Genomic DNA, 20741 nt, shown 5'->3' on the forward strand with positions numbered 1-20741 from the left:
TGAATAAAGCATATTAAAAGACACAGGAGCGATTGCACTCACAAGTGGGAGCCTGATAGCTTGAGCATCTTTCTCAACCTGATTGGCATTAATTAGCTCATCCTCTCAAATTACAGAAGATTCCTCTCTCACAAAAGAAGTCTTCTGAGAAATCAAATAGACCAAATGTTGAGAGAATGGGGATCAATGGAAACTCATAGATTGTTATAAAGGAGAAGAATGGCTTTGGAAAAATAATTTGGTGCTGTCATGTGAGGTGAAGCATGCAAACAGCCAGTAATGCTATTCTAAGGCAGTTGTATGCGACGAAGTGCAGCAACGATGCTCCAGAAGCCACAGGGGAGGCTGTGCAGAGAAGCTCCATTTAGACTTCTAGAAAGCCAGAAGCAACACAATGTCAACAGGAATACAAATAAAGGCACTCTGGTCTGGTCATACAAAGACCTGGTATACAGCAGGAAAAATCAGTGATCTGTACTCCACAGAACAGCATGGATAAATCTTAGAACTATAATGTTAAAAATAGAGAAATACAATTCTAAAAATAGAAATATAATGTCAAGTTCCAAAAACCTGTATGTAGTATGATATTATTTTTATAAAACTCAGCAACTGCACACTATGTTGTTTAAGCATATAGATATATATGATGGAATCATTTTAAAAAGCAAGGGAATGTTAAACATAAAATTCTGGATACTGGTTAACTTGGGGCATGGTGGAGGAGGCAGACAGAGGTGGAGGCCTGGAAAGAGCCCACATAGAGGCCAATTATTGGTAATATTGCAATTCTTGGTTTCCAGGGGCTTCATAAATTGCAAAGAGGTAAAGGAGAAAGAAGGAATATAAGGGATATTTTCTTTCATTTTTTTTTTCTACCTCTAACCTAGGATAAATAAATAAATAACCGAGAGGCCCAGAGCAATTCTGATTGTCAGAAGAACTGTGGTTGTGTTGCTCTTGAACCTCTTGCTTTCCTCAATACAATGCTTCCCTCACGAAACGTGTCCACGGTCAAGCTCACTATCAACTCCAAACATGAAGCCTGCATCCAAGCCCACCATGAGCTGCCTCTAGAGAATCCACTCATTCTGTGTGCTTGTCGACTGTGTCATAGCTCAGCTTGAGTCTCAGCAAGATAAGCTCTTCAAGGCAGAACATTTCCAGCTGTTGTGGTCAGACAGCAGCAGGTTCTTATCTGAGGACAGCAGGGCCATGTGGCATACCGCAGCCTGGGCCGGGTGGGGAGGGGGGGAAGCATGTGGTCTCTGTACACAGTAGCCAGGTCCAATAGACAGCAATTAGCACCAGAAGAATGAAGAAGAATGGGACATATACATAACCTTCATAAAAATGTCACAGGGAAAAAGACTAACAAACCATATGGATCCACACCAGGGCTCTCCCAGGGATGGCCTTTTATGTTACAGTAGGCCAAGTGATAGCTTTTTAAAAAAGATGTCTGTTCACTGCTGTGTATTTCCAGAAAGCCCTACCAAGGGAAGTAAAGAAATAGGCTGATCTCCTGGCTGATATGGCTCAGTGGTTGAGTGACGACCCAGGAACCAAGAGGTTACCAATTTGATTCCAGGTCAGGGCACATGCCAGGTTTTGGGCTCGATCCCCAGTAGGGGCATACAGGAGGCAACCAATCATGAAGTTACTCTTTCATCAATGTTTCTATGTCTCTATCCCTCTCCCTTCTTTTCTCTAAAAAATCAATAGAAACATACACACACACACACACACACACACACACACACACACACACACACACATACACTAGAGGCCTGATGCACAAAATTGTTGCAAGAATAGGCCTTCCGTCCCCCTGCTGCCAGCACCGGCTTCCCTCTGGCACCCTGGGACCCGGGCTTCCCTTGCAGCCCCAGCTTTGTCTGGAAGGACATCCAGTCTAATTAGCATATTACGCTTTTATTATTATAAATATATATATTATAAAGAAACATGTTATGTTGGATGAAACATGACAAACACTTCAGTCTCGATATTTTGTGGCATTTTCTGCTCCAAGTTTTTGGGTAAGTTGTCTCAGCTGTACACGTTCACAATTAATTAAGTGGACCACCTTCTCTTGTAATATTTTCTCTTTTACATTTAGTGATGGTGTTCTAACCTAAGGGTATTTCAGAAATTTTCTCATCCATTTTTAAAAGACCAATTTCAGGTGTTTTTTATTTCTTCATTCTTAGCAAAGAAACAAACTCTCTCTTGCTGATTTAAGTAGAAAAATAATTATTCAAAAAGATTTTGTGTCACCAACAAGATCAGCAGTGGCTGCAGAATGAGTTCCAAGAAACAGGCAGGCACTAAGGAAAAGATTGAGCAAAACCATAGCCAAACTCCAGCCACAGCAGTGGTACAGAGGTCAATGCTGACACGGATGGTGACCACAAGATCACAGGGTGGAGGACACACTGGCTTTACTGCTGCCCTGCCTGCCTCCTCCCAGAAAGCTGAGGATGGGCCACCACCACCACAGCCAGAAAGAAAAATTGTTTTACTCCACTTTGAGACATCAACTTCTGATTCAAGCTCTGAAGATCATTACTCAGTTAATATATACTGAGCACCTAAAATGTGCCTGCTGCCACTCTAGGTGTCTGGGATATAGTACAGAAAGAACAAACAAATGCCTCCATCCTCTTAGAACTTATGTTCTATCGGTGTTGGGGGAGAGTGTGGCACCAAGAGACAGATCATAAACTATGGCGGGCTCTCTCTTTTCCACATCCAGCATGGAAAGAGAGATGATCCAGTTCTTTGAGTAGAGGGGCTGGGGATTGAGAAATAAAAGAAAGAGACAAGACACAGAGATAGAAGGAAAAAGCTGGGGACCAGGTGGGACTGCTGTCCTCTTCTGAGGGAGAGACAGTGACCCAGAGCCCATACAGTGTGTTTATTTTATACCCCCAAATACCAGGAAGCTTTCACCAAAAACTTAAGATAAAGGAGCTTGGGTGGGCCTGGGTCATATTATTCCCTCATTCCCGTATTCATTCCCTCATTCCCGTGTGCTAGACTGGATTTACATATCAAAACCCACTTCCCTACACCTGGGCAAAGATAAGAGTCAATGCTGAGAACACATCTGCCTTTTTGGTAAGATGTGTAACCAAGATGCGGCTTTGCCTGTCGCCTTGGGTTCAGCTAACAATTTAAAGAAATGCCCACGTGCCTTTCCAGGGGGCCCTCTACAATAAACAATATGTAAAGTAAAGGAGTAAATTGTGTAAAATCATGGTAGCTGATAAATGCTTTAGGTAAAAAGAAGAGCTGAGTAAGGGGGAGAGGGAGGGTGGGGCAGAAGGGTGGCTTGTGGGTAGCATTTTTTAAACGGAGTAGTTTGGGAAAGAGTAACATTCCAGCAAAGATGGTAGAAACGTAAGAATGGGAGATGTTGTGGCCATTGTAGAGCATACAATCAGGCATATGGACCATGAATTTCAGAGGGCACAAGCACAATAAAATGGTTTCCAAGATTGGAGAGGGTGAGAGAGGGGCACAGTATGGAGGTGTGCTGAGACTTATGGGGAATAAAAGCAGGAGATAAGGGGTTAGCTAGGGGCCCAAGGGCATTTTGTGGTGATTGATATAAACAGGAATACAGCGCTAAATGAAAGTATTTCCTGGTGAATTCAAGGAAGAGTGTGCATTATGGGATTGGGTGGGTGGGGGTGGGGGTAACTTGCAGCTCCTTATCAGCAGAGGCAGGGAAATTTGGGGTAGTTGGTCTAAGTCTCAGGTTGTAGGTCCTTGAATCTGGTGGTAGAAGGCCTGGAGGGAGAGGTGGTTATGGACCCCCTAATTGGAGGAAATGGAAGGTTATACTAGATGTTTGGGCTCTGCCTTGATACTTGTTAATGGGGTTGTTATCAACTGAATGTTTGTGTTCCCTTTCCCCAATATACATGTGTTAAATCCTAGTGCCCAATGCCACAGTATTTGGAGGTGAGGCCTTTGGGAAGTGACTAGGTTTTGAGGGTGGAGGTCTCATGAATGGGATTAGTTCCCTTATAAAAGAGACCCCAGAGAGATGGCTGTCTTTGGACCAAGAAGTGAGCTCTCATCAGACACTGACTCTATAGGTGCCTTGATCTTGGACTTCACAACTTCCAGAACCGTGAGAAATAAAACTTTGTTGTTTGTAAGCCACCAAGTTTATAGTACATATTTTGTTATAGCACCCTGTACTAACTAAGAGAGGAACTGAGATTTCTGGAGAAGCTGGTGGTTACTTCCAGTGTGTGAATTTTGTTTTGACTTGTGATGAGGGGGAAGAAAGTCTAGATGACCTTGTAAAGTCATCTGACCAGCTACACCTAGGTCAGGGGCCTAACCCTATTCACAAACAGGGCTGGTAAGCAGAATATGTGACCCATATCATGGGTCATTTGTCCTATGGTTCCGAACAGTTGGATTTTCCTCCCTGCTCACTCTGGGTGCTGTTTAACACGTGTCTCTGCCCTCCGCATTTCCTGGGGGTGTTTTCATCAGTAAGCACATGATGTCTGGTTATCTCTTTTAGGAGATATTGGCTGTTATTGTTGCTCATTGCCTAGCTCAGTTAATTCATTTGTTTTGAAAAATGATGATTTTTAAAATTCCAAAATCCATTTCTATATATTAATTTTAGCTTAGTTTTTAGTAAACTTTATGTTTTAGAATAGTTCTAGGTTTACAGAAAAATTGGACATCACAAAGTGTTCACATATCCCCTCTCTCCCAGTTTCCCTTCTAATTATGTTACACTTCTAATTATGTAATTGTACATTTACAATTAGTATGTATGGTACATTAATATGATTAATGAACTAATATGGATACATTATTATTACAGTCCATATGTTATTCAGATTTTCTGAGTTTATACCTAACTAGAGGCCTGGTGCATGAAATTCGTGCACTCAGGGAGTCCCTCTGCCCGGCCTGTGCCCTCTTGCAGTCTGGGAGCCCTCGGGGGATGTCAACTGCTGGCTTAGGCCCGCTCCCCAGACATCCTTAGTGCAGTTGGACATCCTTAGCACTGCTGAGGAGGCGGGAGAGGCTCCCACCACCGCCACTGTGCTTGCTAGCTGTGAGACCGGCTTCTGGCTGAGTGGCACTCCCCCTGTGGGAGTGCACTGACCACCAGGGGGAAGCTCCTGCATTGAAAGTCTGCCCCCTGGGGGTCAGTGTGCGTCAGAGCAACCGGTCATTCTGCCATTTGGTTGATTTGCATATTAGCCTACATTATATAGGATGTCCTGTTCTAGGATCCTATCTAGGATACTATATTACATGGAATCTTTTTTTAAAAAATATTTTTATGTTAAAAGTATTACAGATTTCCCCCTCTTTCCTCCATTGATCCCTTCTAGGCTCCCCCGACCCCCTCCCCACCCCGCACCCTGCCCCAGGCCTTCACCACACTATTTATTGTCTGTGTCCATGGTACATTCAGTTTTCATGTCTCCTTAAACTCCTCTTGGCTGTGACAATTTCTCATTCTCCTTATTTTTGGTGACCTTGACAGTTTTGAGGAGCACTGGTCAGGTATTTTGTAGAATGCCTCTGAATAAGGTTGGGTCAAAGTATTTGTCATGATGAGACAGGTTATATGTTTTGGGGAGGAGATCAATTTTTCTCTCTGCCTGCCAGAGTCTGGGGGAGGAGGAGTCTTTCTCACATCTTCATCATTAGAACATAGTAGGGTTTCTGAAGGTAAGATCCATGAGAGTGTGGGGTCTTCATAAGATTGTGGCTCCCAAGAGTTTATCAGTCTCAAGCTAGTCCACACTCAGCCTCCAGTGCTCTGTCAAAATTACCATTTAAAAATTTGTTCCACCTAGCCAGTGTGGTTCAGTGGTTGAGCATCAATGTATGCACCAGGAGGTCACGTTTCAATTCCCGGTCAGGGCATATGCCCAGGTTGTGGGCTCGATCCCTAGTGTGAGGCATGCAGAAGGCAGCCAATCAATCATTCTCTCCCATCATTCATGTTTCTATTTCTCTCTCCCTCTCCTTTCCTCTCTGAAATCAATAAAAACATATTTTTAAAAAATGTGTTCCTACCTTTTTGTAGCTCCAGTGACTTCTGCTTCAGGTGAGCATACCTTGATTAATGCTCTGGATACAATAGCCATGTCTTGGTTATTGTAAATAATGCTTCAATGAATATAGAAGTGCACATATCTTTTTGAATTAGTATTTTTGTTTCCTTTGGCTAAATACCCAGAAGTGGAATTGCTATATCATATGTAGTTATGTTTTAAAATTTTTGAGAAACCTCCATACTGCTTTCCATAGTGGCTGCATCACTTTTAATTCCTACCAAAAATACACAAGGGCTCCTTTTCCTTCATATCCTCACCAACGCTTATTTCTTCTTCTTCTTCTTCTTCTTCTTCTTCTTCTTCTTCTTCTTCTTCTTCTTCTTCTTCTTCTTCTTCTTCTTCTTCTTCTCCTCCTCCTCCTCCTCCTCCTCCTCCTCCTCCTCCTCCTCCTCCTCCTCCTCCTCCTCCTCCTCCTCCTCCTCCTCCTCCTCCTCCTCCTCCTCCTCCTCCTCCTCCTCCTCCTCCTCCTAGGTTTTACAATAGCTATTCTGACAGGTTTGAGGTAAAATTTCATTTCTTGTGCAAACCCATAGGTATGAAGCTAGAGAAATTTAGCTGCTTGAAGGAGACGGGCTCATTATTACCCTCCAGATTACTGAGAATGCAGTGAGTTTCTAGTGGTCTATCTCAACTCAGTCCACTCCTCAGAGAACCCTCAAGACATTGTTTCTGTAGTTACATTACACAAAAAACTGTATCTGTAGCCAAACTAAATTCTATGCTCACCTTATCAACATTATAAAACAGTTTCTCCTGTATTAGACAAGCATAATAGCAATAAATCAATTTTAGTGTTTTAACATTAAAACCTTGTCTCTTTTTTTTTTGTTGGCTCTAAAAGTGATAGCACATCATTTATAATGCACCCTGAACCAAGAATGCCCTCTTATAAAAGTCCTCAGTTTGTTTTTCCTCTGTAGAACAATATCCCTATAAACTGCAGATAATCCATTGGTAAAACATGGAAACTGTCTTTGATGGTTTTAACTATACTAAGTAAAAAAGTAATTTTGGTCCAAATGTATGAGAAAACTTTATACTCTCCTTTTATTTCTGTATGTCTAATTAAAGTAGGGTCTAAGTATTAATTTAGGAAATCATCAACTTTAAATGATAAAGGAGATGAGTGCTTAGGTACCAATAATTCCCAAATCTATCTTGGATATGTCAGCATTTGATAAGAAGGAAAATGAAGCCATTAATAATTCTGCTTTACTGTTTAAAATTTGTTTTAAACCAAGGCAGTATGTCTGGATTTAATTTAAATCAGTCTGAGAGAAAGATAGTGCGGTAAGAGTAATTAGGAAACCCACTTGACTCTGTAATCTCCTACACCACTTGGGCCAGCCCTTCAAAGCAAAATTACAAAGGCATTTCTCTGGTTCCCTTTCCATCCACCCCAGGTCCACCTGGAAAATATTTGAAGATCTATGCAAGGCCTCAGATTTAGCATACCAACTCAATTCCAAGGAATTTTTCCACTTAAAAATTCAACCTAGTCTAATGTGATGAGGTCTGTTGTTATTTTCTTTCAGTCACAAAAGTGTTAATCAGATTTTTCACTTGGAGATGCAACTGATAATTTAAAATGGTAGATCAACTAGAATTAGTATGAAACATTTTAGATGCAAGAAAAACATTTGATATTTTCTCTGTATCTCTGTATTACTGAATCTTTGATGTTAATAGTTTTACTGTGATGTGTATCTATGTGGATTTATTTTATATTTATCTCTTTTGTGGTTCATATAACTGCTTGAGTGTGTGGCTTGATATTTACTACAAATTTATAAAATTTCTTAATCGTATTTCTTCAAATATTGTTTCTGTCCCACTTTGAACCTTATCTCCTTTCACACATACTAGACCTTTTTACATGCTAGATCTTTTTTTAAAAATATATTTTTATAATTTCAGAAAGAGGAAGGGAGAGAGAGATTGAAACATCAATGATGAGAGAGGATCATTGATTGACTGCCTCCTGCACGCCCCCTATTGGGGATGGAGCCTGAAACCCAGGCATGTGCCCTTGATTGGAATCAAACCCTTCAGTCTGCAGGCCGATGCTCTATCCAGTTAGGGCCATGCTAGATCTTTTCATTATGTTCAATATGTTTCTTGTAATATATTCTGTACTTTCCCTTTTTTCTTATTGTGCTTCACTCAAGCTATTTTTATGCCAACCTGTCTTTCAGTTCTCTAATTCTCTCATTAGTAATGTCTAGCCTTCCATTAAACCATTGAGTTCCTAATTTTGGTAATTATATTTTTCCAAACTAGAATTTTACTTGATTCTTTCCTCTTAACTCTAGTTCTTCACTAAAGACCTCCCATATTGTGTATTTTTCTTGAACATATTAACCACTATTCTTTTAAAATCAGTGTCTGATAATTCTACTATTTGGCTCTCCTTTGGATATGTTTCTACTTTTTCCATTTTTGTTTTTATTTTAAGTGTTTGATTCTGTTTCTGGTATAACTGGTCATTTCTAATGGACATCAGTCATTGTATATGAAAAAGTTTAAGGATAATTTGAGGCTCATGGTAATGTTAATTTTCTACAGAGAAGACTAACTTTGCTTCTAACAGACAGACCATTAGAATAGAAATAGGTCATCTTAATATACGATGGGTTGAACTAAACCAGGTATTTTTCAGTAATAGTGAGAGGCAGTCTATTTTGATACTTTCCTGGGGTCTCAACTAAACATCTGGGGCATTTTTTCAGGATCTTCCATGATGAAGCCTGATCTCTAGTTTTGTTTCCTCAGCCCTTGCAACTGTTGGAAACTTTGAAGATCCAAATTCCTTAGTTACCTGTTTTTGTTTGGCTTTTAGCCTCTTGGCTAAAAATTACAGATTGGCAAGTATTTCAACAAAGTAGGCAACAGTGAATGTTGACTTTATGTCTCTGTTTTCTTTTTCTTTGGAATCTTGGCTCCACAAGTCCTAGCTATTTTGATTGTTTCCTGAAGTCTTAAAACAGATTTTTAATTTTTCAGATTTTTTGTTTTATATTAAATGACTTAGTCTTTTTCAATGTAGTCAGGTGTAGCCAGATGCACACATTCTCTGACCATTTTAATTTGTAAACCCATTTATTGTAGTGAGGTTAAGGATACTTTTACATATTTCTGATCATTGTATTTTCTTTTCTGTGAATTCTTTGCCCACTTTTTATTGGGTTGTCTTTTGGTTTATAACACATGAAGAATTCCAGATACTATTTGGGGGAAAGGAGGTTTTAATATGTCTGCAAATATCTCCCTCTAGTCTGTGACTTGTCTTACTTTTTTTATGTTACCGTTTGGCACACAGAAATTTTAAATTTTAATAGATATATTTTAAACATTTTTTCTTTATAGTTTGTGGGTTTTGTGTTCGGTTTAATAAATTCTTTTGTATCCTGATGTTATAGAGATATTCTCTCAGGTTGTCTCCCCAAAATTTGCAGTTTTTATTTTCATATTGTGGACTTTAACTTACCAGGCATTTACTTTTTTGTGTGTGTTGTGTTATATAGAAATAGCCCAATGTTTTAGTATCATTTATCAGAATGTCAGTTATTTTGCAACCATTTGGTGATTCCACCATCAATATTTTCTTTTTAAAATTAATTTTAGTATATTTTATGTATTCATATTATTTATGTCTGTCCACATAACCTTTTAATGACAGTGGTCATGCTCCTAAGTTGTCAATTTTCAAATAAAAATTATACACAAGAAAATACTTGTTTGTAAATATATTGATCTAGATTGACTGCTGCTATATATTGACAAACAATATACCACTTTCTATTTGGCACAAAATTTACACTCATGATTTTTGTTTTGTCTCATGAAAAAATTCCAAAACATGTGAAAAAGTGTTCATTTTTGGGGACTTTAAATCAAAGTTCTAGAAAAATAATATTAGTGGTAGATAATATTTACTGAGTACTGGTTATGTGCTTAGCAATGTTCTAAGAACTTATATGTGTTAACTTATTTATAAGAAACTATGAGTCAGGTTACTACCATTATAAACATTTTTCATATGAGAAAAGTGAGGTACATTATAGTGAATTTTTACTGATGTTTATAAAGATAAGCAACTGAGAACAACTTTATTTTAACTTGTAAAATAAATAAAGTATTGCTACTACATAACTTTCAGGTGAGTATTGAGTTATAAATTTATACCTATATAAATCTATAATCTTTACTGTGATCTATGTCCACATTTATATTTCAAATTATGAATATGAATGCCATTATCATAGTCATCAATAATAATTTAATAGAAGTTTACCAGATTTGTGGCACTATATAAGGTGTTAAAATGAACTATAATTTGCTTGAACATTTGGTATGTTTGACTTTCACTATTATTTCCTTGATAATAGCTGCATTTCAAGGGATAATGCATTTTATGTGCTGCTCTGGTGGTTAAAAACACATTTCACATAAATGGAGTAAAGGGCATTTAATGAACTAAGCTCTATGCATGTGAAAGCCAATGGCAATATTAGAAATAGTGTTTATTTTATAGCCTAGAAACTGAATTTTAAATGCTAGTATATGTTTATATGACAGTTCTATTAAATATAAAAGAGTCTCATTGCAAGGGAAGTCCTTTACATAGGCTTTTTATACATTCTAAATGGCATACCCAGCCCTGCAACTCCTCATGTGAGACATTTTTAGAACCTTATTTATATTAAATCCATAACAAGCTAGCAACTAGAAAACTATAATGGGCACAAACGGCTAATAAAAAAAGAGATTGTTGAAAATACTTCTTAATAGCAACTTAGAAAGAATCCTAATGAAACGAAGTCCAGGTTCGGTGTCTCTGGAAGTCTGCCACCCCAGTAATCACAGACCACAGGTACTCCCCCTTCTCCATCCTTTGTTGCTTTCGTGGCTCAAAACTAAACAGCAATGTCCTTTATGATTGGTATTTGCCCTATTTTTTATTCTAGTGCCTACTGAACTAGAGGTGCTCTGGAAAAATCCTAGGATTATTTACTGGGTGACTCTTCTGAAGAAGGAGGACAGATGCTCTGAAACTGGTCAAAGAGGGGAGAATTCCAGCATCTGTGTGTACACAAGTCTGCATGTGTGTGAGAACATGTGCATGTGTGTTACATATGTTAAGGTCTGGACACTTGAAATCTGGATCACTTCTCAGCTAAACTTCTATGTTTAGACAAGCTGGCTAAAACGAACAGGTCAAACGCTTTATTTATAGAGTAAAAACTATTTGATCTGGGGTAGATAGCAGCTCTACAGTCAAACATGTGGGCCAAAGTCACTTTTATTGCTGCATCTTGCCGGATTCTGAAAAGGTTCATGTGGCCATCGATGTGAGCAAAGGAAAAATTCCCACAGAAGAATGGGCCAGTTGAGTGTGAAATGCTGCTTGAATAACCAAAAAAATCCGGTATGTGTTTATATAAGTGAGAGTGTAAAACAATGGCGGAAGAAATACTTTAATTTCTGAACTGGTAGGAATCTAATAAATTTTGCTCAACCCAGGCTTTGGTTACACTCCTAGGGCAGTAGCCAAGGCAGAGACCAAAACAATGCTACCTCTTTTTAAACGTAGGGATGCTAGAACCCTGTGGACTAGAGCTTGAAAACTACACCCTTACTGTAGTTATTGATGTCATATGATGAATGGTTCAAACCTCATCAATGTTTGGAGTTGGATGCCACACTTGAAGTCAGTGACATTTGCCTGTTACCGAGTGTAGAAATTCACTCCCCAACACTCCTGATGAAGGGCTTCCAGTCTATTTCTGAACTCAGTGTTGGGAAGCTCATGACCTTAAAATTTGTCTAGCTTTACTGGTAAGGAAATTCTATATAAGATAGTTCCCTTCCCATGTATACTTAATTTATGTAAGCATGTCACTTAAATGCAAATGGCCACCATAAACAGCTTGCTCATTTTATAAGTTCCCACTGTCGTTCTTGGAATTTCTCTTGGTGACAGAGAAGAATTATATATGCACATATATAAATTGTATTTTCAGCCTGTGTCATCTTGCTCAGTGCCTGAGCCTTTGTTGTGCTGAGTGAAGGGGAGCGCCTTAAAGATAACATCTCTGAGTTATTCCTGAATAGAGTATGTTTGGACTTGGAAAATAAAGTTAAAGAAATTAAAGTTTTCCCTTATTTTCTTATTTGCCATCTCAAGCTTTCATTCCTTCTTATGCAAGTTGGTTGTTTCAGTTGGAAGACTGTTCTCCTTGATAGGATTCTTCTAATGAATACAGTTTCTGGATATGGGATAGCAAGACACTAATGTACGGATAACATCCATTTGAATGCTTCTTAGTTCTTTCTAACCTTGATTGTTGATTAAGGATGCTAGCATTATAATTTAATAATTATGTTATGTTAGGTTTTGACTTTTGTAGGTTTTAAGATCTCTGAGTCTACTAGGATATTTAAAACAATGTTGAAAACAAAAAGGAAAGTTAGAGGACTAAAATTATAAAGCTGTAGAAATTAAGACAATGTGATATTGCTACTAAGTTGGAAAAATATAAAAATGGAACAAAATAGTTTAGAAAGTGACCCAAATTTAATGGACAACTTATTTTTAATAAGGTGCAAAGTGAATTCAGTGCTGAAAGGACAGTCTTTTCAAAAAGTGCTTAAACAATTGGATAACCATATGCAAAATAATGAATAAATAAACAAAACTTGATCCATACTACACACTTTATGCAAAAATTAACTCAAAATCGCTTATATACCTAAATGCAAAACCTAAAACTATGCAACATCTCAAAGAAAATGAGAGAAATCATAATCTTGGATTAGGCAAAGATTTTTTTTTAGATATAATACTAAAAGCACAATTCATAAAAAATTAAAAAATTGGACTTCATAATAATTAAAATTGTTGCTCTTTGAAAAATGAAAGGACAAGCTAAAGGAGAAAAATCTTTCCAAGTATATATAAATATCTGATAAAAGATTAATATCTAGAACATATAAAGAACTCTCATAGTAATATAAAACAAAGAATCCATTTTTAAAAGGGGCAAGAGTTTTGAACAGACACTTCACCTAAAAAGATATGTGAATGGCAAATAAACATAAAAAAAGATGTTCAATATTATTAGAGAAATGCAAATTAAATCTCTGATGCAATAGGGTAAAGGTTCTTTGCCAAGAATTGCTGTAGCTTTCTGCTTCAACAATTTTTCTATGAAACCAACTCTCCCCAATCCCAAACCCCACCCCAGCTTGCCAGTCCTCAGACACTTCCTCATGGACCCCTCAGGCCATCTCTGGGTGCCTGCTGTCTGCTATGATGACTAGCACCTCATGCAGGTATACAGATCTACCACAAGGACTCAGAGTTCACCATCAAACGTCAGATCAATTTGGAGACGGTGATGAATATGTCCATTATCTTATAGGAGTTGTTCAAATTCTATACTTTAAATATAGGGCACCCCCCCAAATGTATATACACACTTTGAATAGTTATAAAGGCAGTGTTTTTTAAAATACGTTTTATTTTCAAAATTGAGCTATCAGCTGTTAAAGTGTGTATACTTTTTTTAGGACACCCTGCATGTGAAGTTTAGGTATGTCAACTATCCTATATAATAATTCTATATAATAAAGAAGTAATATGCAAATTGACCATCACTCCAACACACAAGATGTGGACACAAGATGGCCATCAGGGGAGGGCAGTTGTGGGAGATTAGGCCAGCAGGAGAGGGCAGTTGGGAGGGACCAGGCCTAAAAGGGAGGGCAGTTGGGGGTGATCAGGCCTGCAGGGGAGGGCAGTTAGGGGCAATCGGGTTGGCAGGGGAGCAGTTAGGCATCGATCAGGCTGGCAGGGGAGTGGTTAGGGGGTGATCAGGCTGGCAGGCAGAAGCAGTTAGGAGCAATCAGGCAGTCAGACAGGCGAGTGGTTGGGAGCCAGCAGTCCTGGATTCTGAGAGGGGTCCCAGATTGGAGAGGGTGCAGGCTGGGCTGAGGGACACCCCCCATCCCCCATACATGAATTTCGTGCACCGGGCCTCTAGTACTTCAATAACTCTATAAAAAATTTCTGACTAGCATAAACTTAGTACAGGTTTATCTTTAAATACATCTTTTCAATGAGGCTTTAAAGTGTTAGTCCTAGCACAGGGGTAGGAACACTGGAAGCAGCAGTGACTGCTACCCCCATTTGCCCATTCTATCCAGTTTCCCTTTGGGCGTCTTGCTGCTCTTTCTAGGTTGTTCAGGGTTGCTACTGCTATTGGCTGGCTCTTTTACTGCTCATCTTGTCTGCCTGAGATATTGTTCTCAAAGCTTAGATTCTCAAGGAGATCCTTTAAGAAAAGATATGTGCAAAACTAGTAAACACTCTTCTATTTCTTCCTTAAAAAAACACATACCATAGAGAAAAGAAACACAATCACACACACACACACACACACACACACACACACACACACACACACACACCAGTTCTTAAAGTAAATAACATTGTTTTTTATTTTGTTTTTGGATTGTTTTTTGGGGGGAATGTCAAACAAAGTATTAACTTTAGCTTTGTTTCATATTTTACAAGTGAGAGAATAAGTTAGCATTCTTTCTAATGCAACTTGGTATAAGTAGATAGACTTTATTACTTTGGCCAAGACAATTAGAAGGTGGGAGGGCTAGCTGATGGATCCCGATTCTTAACTAAAGTTCAGTCCTCAGTCAAGAAGCCCCAAGTGACAAGGCTGGCTGCTTTTTCTGTGTGAAGCATTCACTAGTTTCACCGGCTACAAGGACCAAAAATTCAAAGACCACAGATGAAGGTCCTTCTCTGTAAAAATCTGCCCTGCTTCTGTTTCTGTGTTAATGGCTGCATGTCTCTTCCTTCGTGGGGCCCCTTTCTTTATCTCTTTCTGTGTGACTGTGTGTGGTCTCCTTGCATGTCTGTTAATATCTCCTCCCTCTTCTTTAACTCTTGTAACTATATCATGAAGTTATAAGTTGTTTTTTTATTATTCTATTTATTGAATGAGATGTTTGAATTGCCTTCCTTAAAAGCAGATGGATGACATATTTTACTCCTTTCAAAAACCACTCCAATCACAATGAAACAAAATCTAGTTGCTTTATGCTTTTTACTTATATGGCCTACAATTAGCTTTTTCCTGGGCTAGTGACCCTGCTTTCCCTTTCCCCATTCTTGCCAGCTATAATGCTATTATAAAGTAACAATTTAGTGAATTATTATTGTTCAAAGGCTTGTTTGTAGGTGGTGTCAAAAAGTCCATTACCATAGAGTTGACAGTGTATGATAGTATTTTATATTTTTCTCTTGAAGATTTTTTTTTGCCTATTTTGATTGCTAATAAAATATTATGAAAATAAAACAAAATATGTGCATTTAAAAAATGTTATATTTAACAATTTTAGTAATCTTCCAAAAATGCCTTGGCAAAACTCATTTTGATTATGAAATTAGTAACAATTAATGAGAAACATCAGTTTTCTTATATTGTCTTTGGCTACTTTTCTCATTTTTTGATTAGAGGTCAATGTGACTACACCATTTGCACTGAGAGAAAATCAAAGACATTATCTGTATATACTCAGTTTCACACAATAGAAGCCCCCCGAACTAAGAAAGTTTACTTCATAAACTATCACTAATCATCTATGAGTCTGGTGTTCTACCAAATAAAACATGAAGTCATGAATTAATGGACTATATTAACAATTAAAATGCAATATGAAATAATTATAGAGCAAGGCAAACAAAGGAAAGATTATAAAAGAACCTTGGAAACTTAAACCAAAAAGATTCTAAATTGATTCAATCAATTCTGCAAGCAGTTTAGGAAAAAACCACTCTTTGGAATCCTGTGGCTCTGATTCCATATTACATTTTATTATTTTAATCGCAGAAAATAAACAGTACAAGACAGGGGAAGTTCATCTGAAATACAAGTTGGAGAGAACTTCTTTTGCAGTTCCTTTATTGTATCATCATCTCTTTCCAACTCTGCTCTTACTCTGTGACTTCCTGATAAAGAACAGTTATAAAATTTCCAGAATTACACCCACCTGCAGCAGCAAGATTTAAAGATGGGAGTATTTCCAGAAGGAGAGTTCAGCCACATTCCCACTGACCTCTGTGGATATAAAACAGCCTCTTGGTGACAATGAGAGGCAAGGCTCTTTAACAATAGTCCACCATTTACATGGAGATCTCACCTGCATTTCCACTCTAACCCATGGACTTTCCTGTCCACATGAGAAAACAATGATATTTAAGCAATTAGCACTTCTCTACCAACAGGCCAAGTGGCTGATAAAATGTTACAGCAAGTTTGGAATAAGACCTAGCCACCAGTGGGACAAGGAAAAATCACAAGAGCAGCTCAAGTTAGAACAGATGTTGGCATTGGTGGTTTCCATAATGTAGCAAACACACACTCTGCTTAGAAAGGAACAACCAGCAGGCATAGCAGGCTTCATCTTCAGTACTTGCTGGATAACCAAATGAGACTAATTCCACACACCTGTCTGGGAAGGGGACCTAGAGCTGCAGCCTGCCATGGTATTCTTTTTTAAAAATCCTACCTAATAATAGACAAATATGCAAATTGACCATACCTCTGACACACCCACAAGCCACACCCACCATTCAATCAGAGCGAGTATGCAAATTAACCCAAACCAAGATGGCTACAGCCACGGAGTGCAAGGTTTCCTAGGTAACAGAGGAAGCCAAGCTTTCCGCCTGTCCTTGCCAGGCCTAAGCCTCCACTCAAGCTACAAAGTTTCAATTATAGAAGGTAAACAAATTCAAACAAATGGTGGCAGAATGGAGCTTGAGAGAGCAGGCCAGGGTTGCCGCCAGCAACAGGGGAAGCAAAGCTTTCTACACACCCTGGCCGGGCCCACCCGCTTAAGACGACAAAGTTTCAATTATAACCCCAACACAAATGGCTGCAGGCCTTGGAGGGAGCCCCAGGCTTGGCTCTGCTCCAGGCTACAAAGTTTCAATTGTAGAAGGAAAATAAATTCCAGATACCAGGGCCTCCGCTTTGGTTGCCAGGGGGCGTGACTGGCCTGCAAACCACCACAGGCCCTTCGCTCAGGCTGCCCCACATCCCAAGGGAACCGCCACCTGATCTGGGACACCCTTCAGGGCAAACCAGCTGGCCCCCACCCCTGTACCAGGCCTCTATCCTATCTAATAAAAGAGTAATATGCAGATTGATCATCACTGCAACACACAATATAGCTGCCCCCATGTTGTCAAAGATCCTGCCCCCATGTGGACACAGGATCGCCACCACAAGATGGCCAGCAGGAGAGGGCAGTTGGGAGGCACCCGGCCTGCAAAGGAGGGCAGTTGAGAAGGACCAGGCCTGCAAGGGAGGGCAGTTGGAGGTGATCAACCCTGCAGGAGAGGGCAGTTAGGGGTGACCAGGCCGGCAGAGGAGGGAAGTTGGGGGCAAACAGGCTGGCAGCAGAGTGGTTAGGGGTGATCAGGCTGGCAGACAGAAGAGGTTAGGGGCAATCAGGAAGGCAGGCAGGCAAGCAGTTGGGAGCCAGCAGTCCTGGATTGTGAGAGGGATGTCTGACTGCCCGTTTAGGCCCAATCCCGGTGGGTCCCAGATTGGAGAGGCTACAGGCTGGGCTGAGGGACAACCCCCCTCCGTGCACAAATTTCATGCACCGGGTCTCTAGTTATTAAATATTTATTGTTGAAAGTATTAGATATGTTCCCTTTTTCTCCCATTGACCCCTTATAGTCCTCCCTCCTGCCCCCGCCCAGGCCTCTATCACCCTATTGTCTGTGTCCATGGGTTATACAGACATGCACACAATTCCTTTGGTTGGTCTCTTCCCACCCACCCATGCCCACCTCCTCTTTGATATCAACAGTCTGTTTCATGCTTCTATATCTCACCATGGGATTCTTAAAAGACAACCCCTGGCAACAAGGGTCAATGTGCTTCACCTCTGTTGCTGCCTAGAGTTAGGACTAGCCTAAGGAGGCAGGGACATCGGCATCTAGGCCTTGGACTCTTCAGTTGAGCCTCAGCCACAGTATTCTCTACCATGTAGTCAGTCTAGTTTGCCTTTATAGAGTCATGGAAGCAACTCCCACTCCTGCTACTTACATCCGTGCTGCCCTAAACCTCAATACGGGTGAACTGCAAGCTGGCAATATCCTTGCCAACCCCATTTCCTGGGAATGCTCTGAGCTCAAAGACATTTGCTATGTCAAATGGGCACCAATATAGGAAGAGACAGGGTTCAGATTACCTAGAAGGAGGAACTGGTATTAAGAGTAAGTATTGCTTTATTACCAGGTGGATCAAGCTTAGGATGAAGATGGCTGGAGATGAGACAATCATGGTATCACTGGATGATAAGAATTCATTAGATCCTGTTTAGGCTTTAAGAATAATCCAGAATTAAGGAAAGAAAGAAGACTTAAGGCTAGGGACCTCTAATGTTGTATTAGTAATACTTATCAGTTGAAGGCTTTCTATGTTTTATACTAGGTAAATATGCATTCATTCTCAATAAATATTGAGAACCATGCTAGGTATATATGCATTCATACTCAATAACTATTAGTAAAGAACCTACTATGTGCTGGATTAAATGCTTAATTATGAGTATAGAGCTAAGAATAAATCAGAAATAATCCTTGCCCCTTTTGGAGACTTCATTTGATCCCAACATTTTCTTTATATTATAGGTGATAAAAGCAGGGCTCAGACATTTTAAGTAACATACCCCAAAACATGCAGCTTATAAACAGTAGATCTGGAGGGATTCAAACTCAGGCCCTGTAACTCAAATCTCTTTCTATACAGTACTAACAATTTTAAACTTTTTTCCTGTTATACACATCATATTTGGGATCCAGTATATAATATTCTCTCAAAGATTAAACAGAATATCACTGATTAAACAGATTTTAGTTTTTCTCTCGTTCAACCTTAGGAAAATGCCCCTAGGAGAAAGTGAATGTTGTAGGAACAACCAAGAACCTCCTCTAATTTCTTTTATTTCAGATAAATCTTTCAAAAACATCATTGGTTTAATTATCACTATTGCAAGTTTCACATTTTTGTTAGACACCAGTTATTTCCCAGTTGCTAAGCCATTTGCTAAACCATAGGTCTATACTATGCTCTGCCTAGTGGGTCAGGCATGGGATACAGAGCAAAGGGCATGCCTGGCACCAGACAAGGGCTCTTCATCCCCAAATTACAGAGCTATTTGGCAGTCTGGTAACCTCCTTCTCTCTATCTCTGGCAGCTTAAGGGGCCAGGTTGGCTAGAACCCATTTGGCTTGTCTCTCATTGCAGAGCCCTGGAGAAACTCCCATTCTCTGTGGAGAAACTTCAGTATGGAGGGTCCAGTTGGGACCTGTTTATGTCAGTTTCTATCTGAGCCATAAAGGCCTCCTCCAAGGGACAGGGCAGTCCTGGGGGCAGAGTCACAGGTGTAGGATCACAGGATTCTTATCTCAGATGATAGAACTGGATATTTTGGTTTTGGTTGTATTTGCTTAGAAAAATCTTGATTTTGAAGCCATAATAATTCTCATACACTGTAACAGGATTTTTAAAGAAAATTTTGTGGTCTCCAGCTCCCCCAAGAAACAGGCTCTGAGGCAGAACTTTTCCTGAGGGCAATTAATTGATGAGTGCTTTGAGAGAAACACCTATGAGGGCTGAGGGCTGCACAATTGGGCAGGGGTGGGAGCTGAATTGTCCTGTGTTAAGGGAAAGAGGTTGACCCATTGCATACCTGCTTTGACCTTGCTGGATGTGGGCTGCGTGCACCTAGGGAACAGGAGTCACCTTGGGCAAGGCCTCCCCCTTCTACAAAGGGCAGTATCAAGAGAGGAAATCATATGCGCACTGTCAGCAACCAACACCCCAGCACAATGAGTGGAAGAATGAGTGCCTTTGCTCTTAAGGGGAATCTGGCTGGCAAACCGCAGCATCCAACAGACCTCCACAGCCACCACATTGAAGACTCCCCGAGAGAGATCGAATTTCCAGCCCCACCTAGTTTAAGAAAAACATTATTTGCTTGGGCATATTGATGTATTCTATATCAAATTACAGTATGTTGTCTTGTTGGGTTTTAAATTCTGAAAAAAATTCTGGTATGCACGGGATATAGTAGTTCTTTTATGTCAGAAGATAGTTTCAGTTTGTTTTATACTATTTCACATATATTCTTTAGAAATGTATCTTTTTAAAAATATATATATTTTATTGATTTTTACAGGGAGGAAGGGAGAGGGATAGAGAGCTAGAAACGTCGATGAGAGAGAAACATCGACCAGCTGCCTCCTGCACACCCCCTACTGGGGATGTGCCCCCAACCAAGGTATATGCCCTTGACCAGAATCGAACCTGGGACCTTTCAGTCTGCAGGCCGACGCTCTATCCACTGAGCCAAACCGGTTTCGGCTGGAAATGTATCTTTGATTCTGTGTTTTATGAATTCTAACTACTGCAAATGTTCTCTTATTACTCTAGCATAGAATATGGGTAGCCTATTTTCTAGGCAACTTTAGATAGCTTTTGTGAGAAAAGGTTTCATTTTTAATCTGATGTGCCATGAATTTAT

General features: G+C 39.6%; 1 long non-coding RNA gene across 1 annotated transcript in view; it reads left to right on the plus strand.

The window, feature by feature from the left end:
* LOC114230446 (uncharacterized) overlaps nt 1–11324 on the plus strand; it is a 36701-nt gene extending 25377 nt beyond the window's left edge. The window contains exon 4 of the long non-coding RNA XR_003616337.2: nt 11084–11324. This is a non-coding gene — a long non-coding RNA (uncharacterized LOC114230446). The remainder of the gene's footprint in view (nt 1–11083) is intronic.
* Nucleotides 11325–20741: the final 9417 nt, after the last annotated feature.

This window comes from Eptesicus fuscus, chromosome 10, assembly GCF_027574615.1.
Source record: "Eptesicus fuscus isolate TK198812 chromosome 10, DD_ASM_mEF_20220401, whole genome shotgun sequence".
In the NCBI taxonomy this organism is placed as follows: Eukaryota; Metazoa; Chordata; class Mammalia; order Chiroptera; family Vespertilionidae; genus Eptesicus; species Eptesicus fuscus.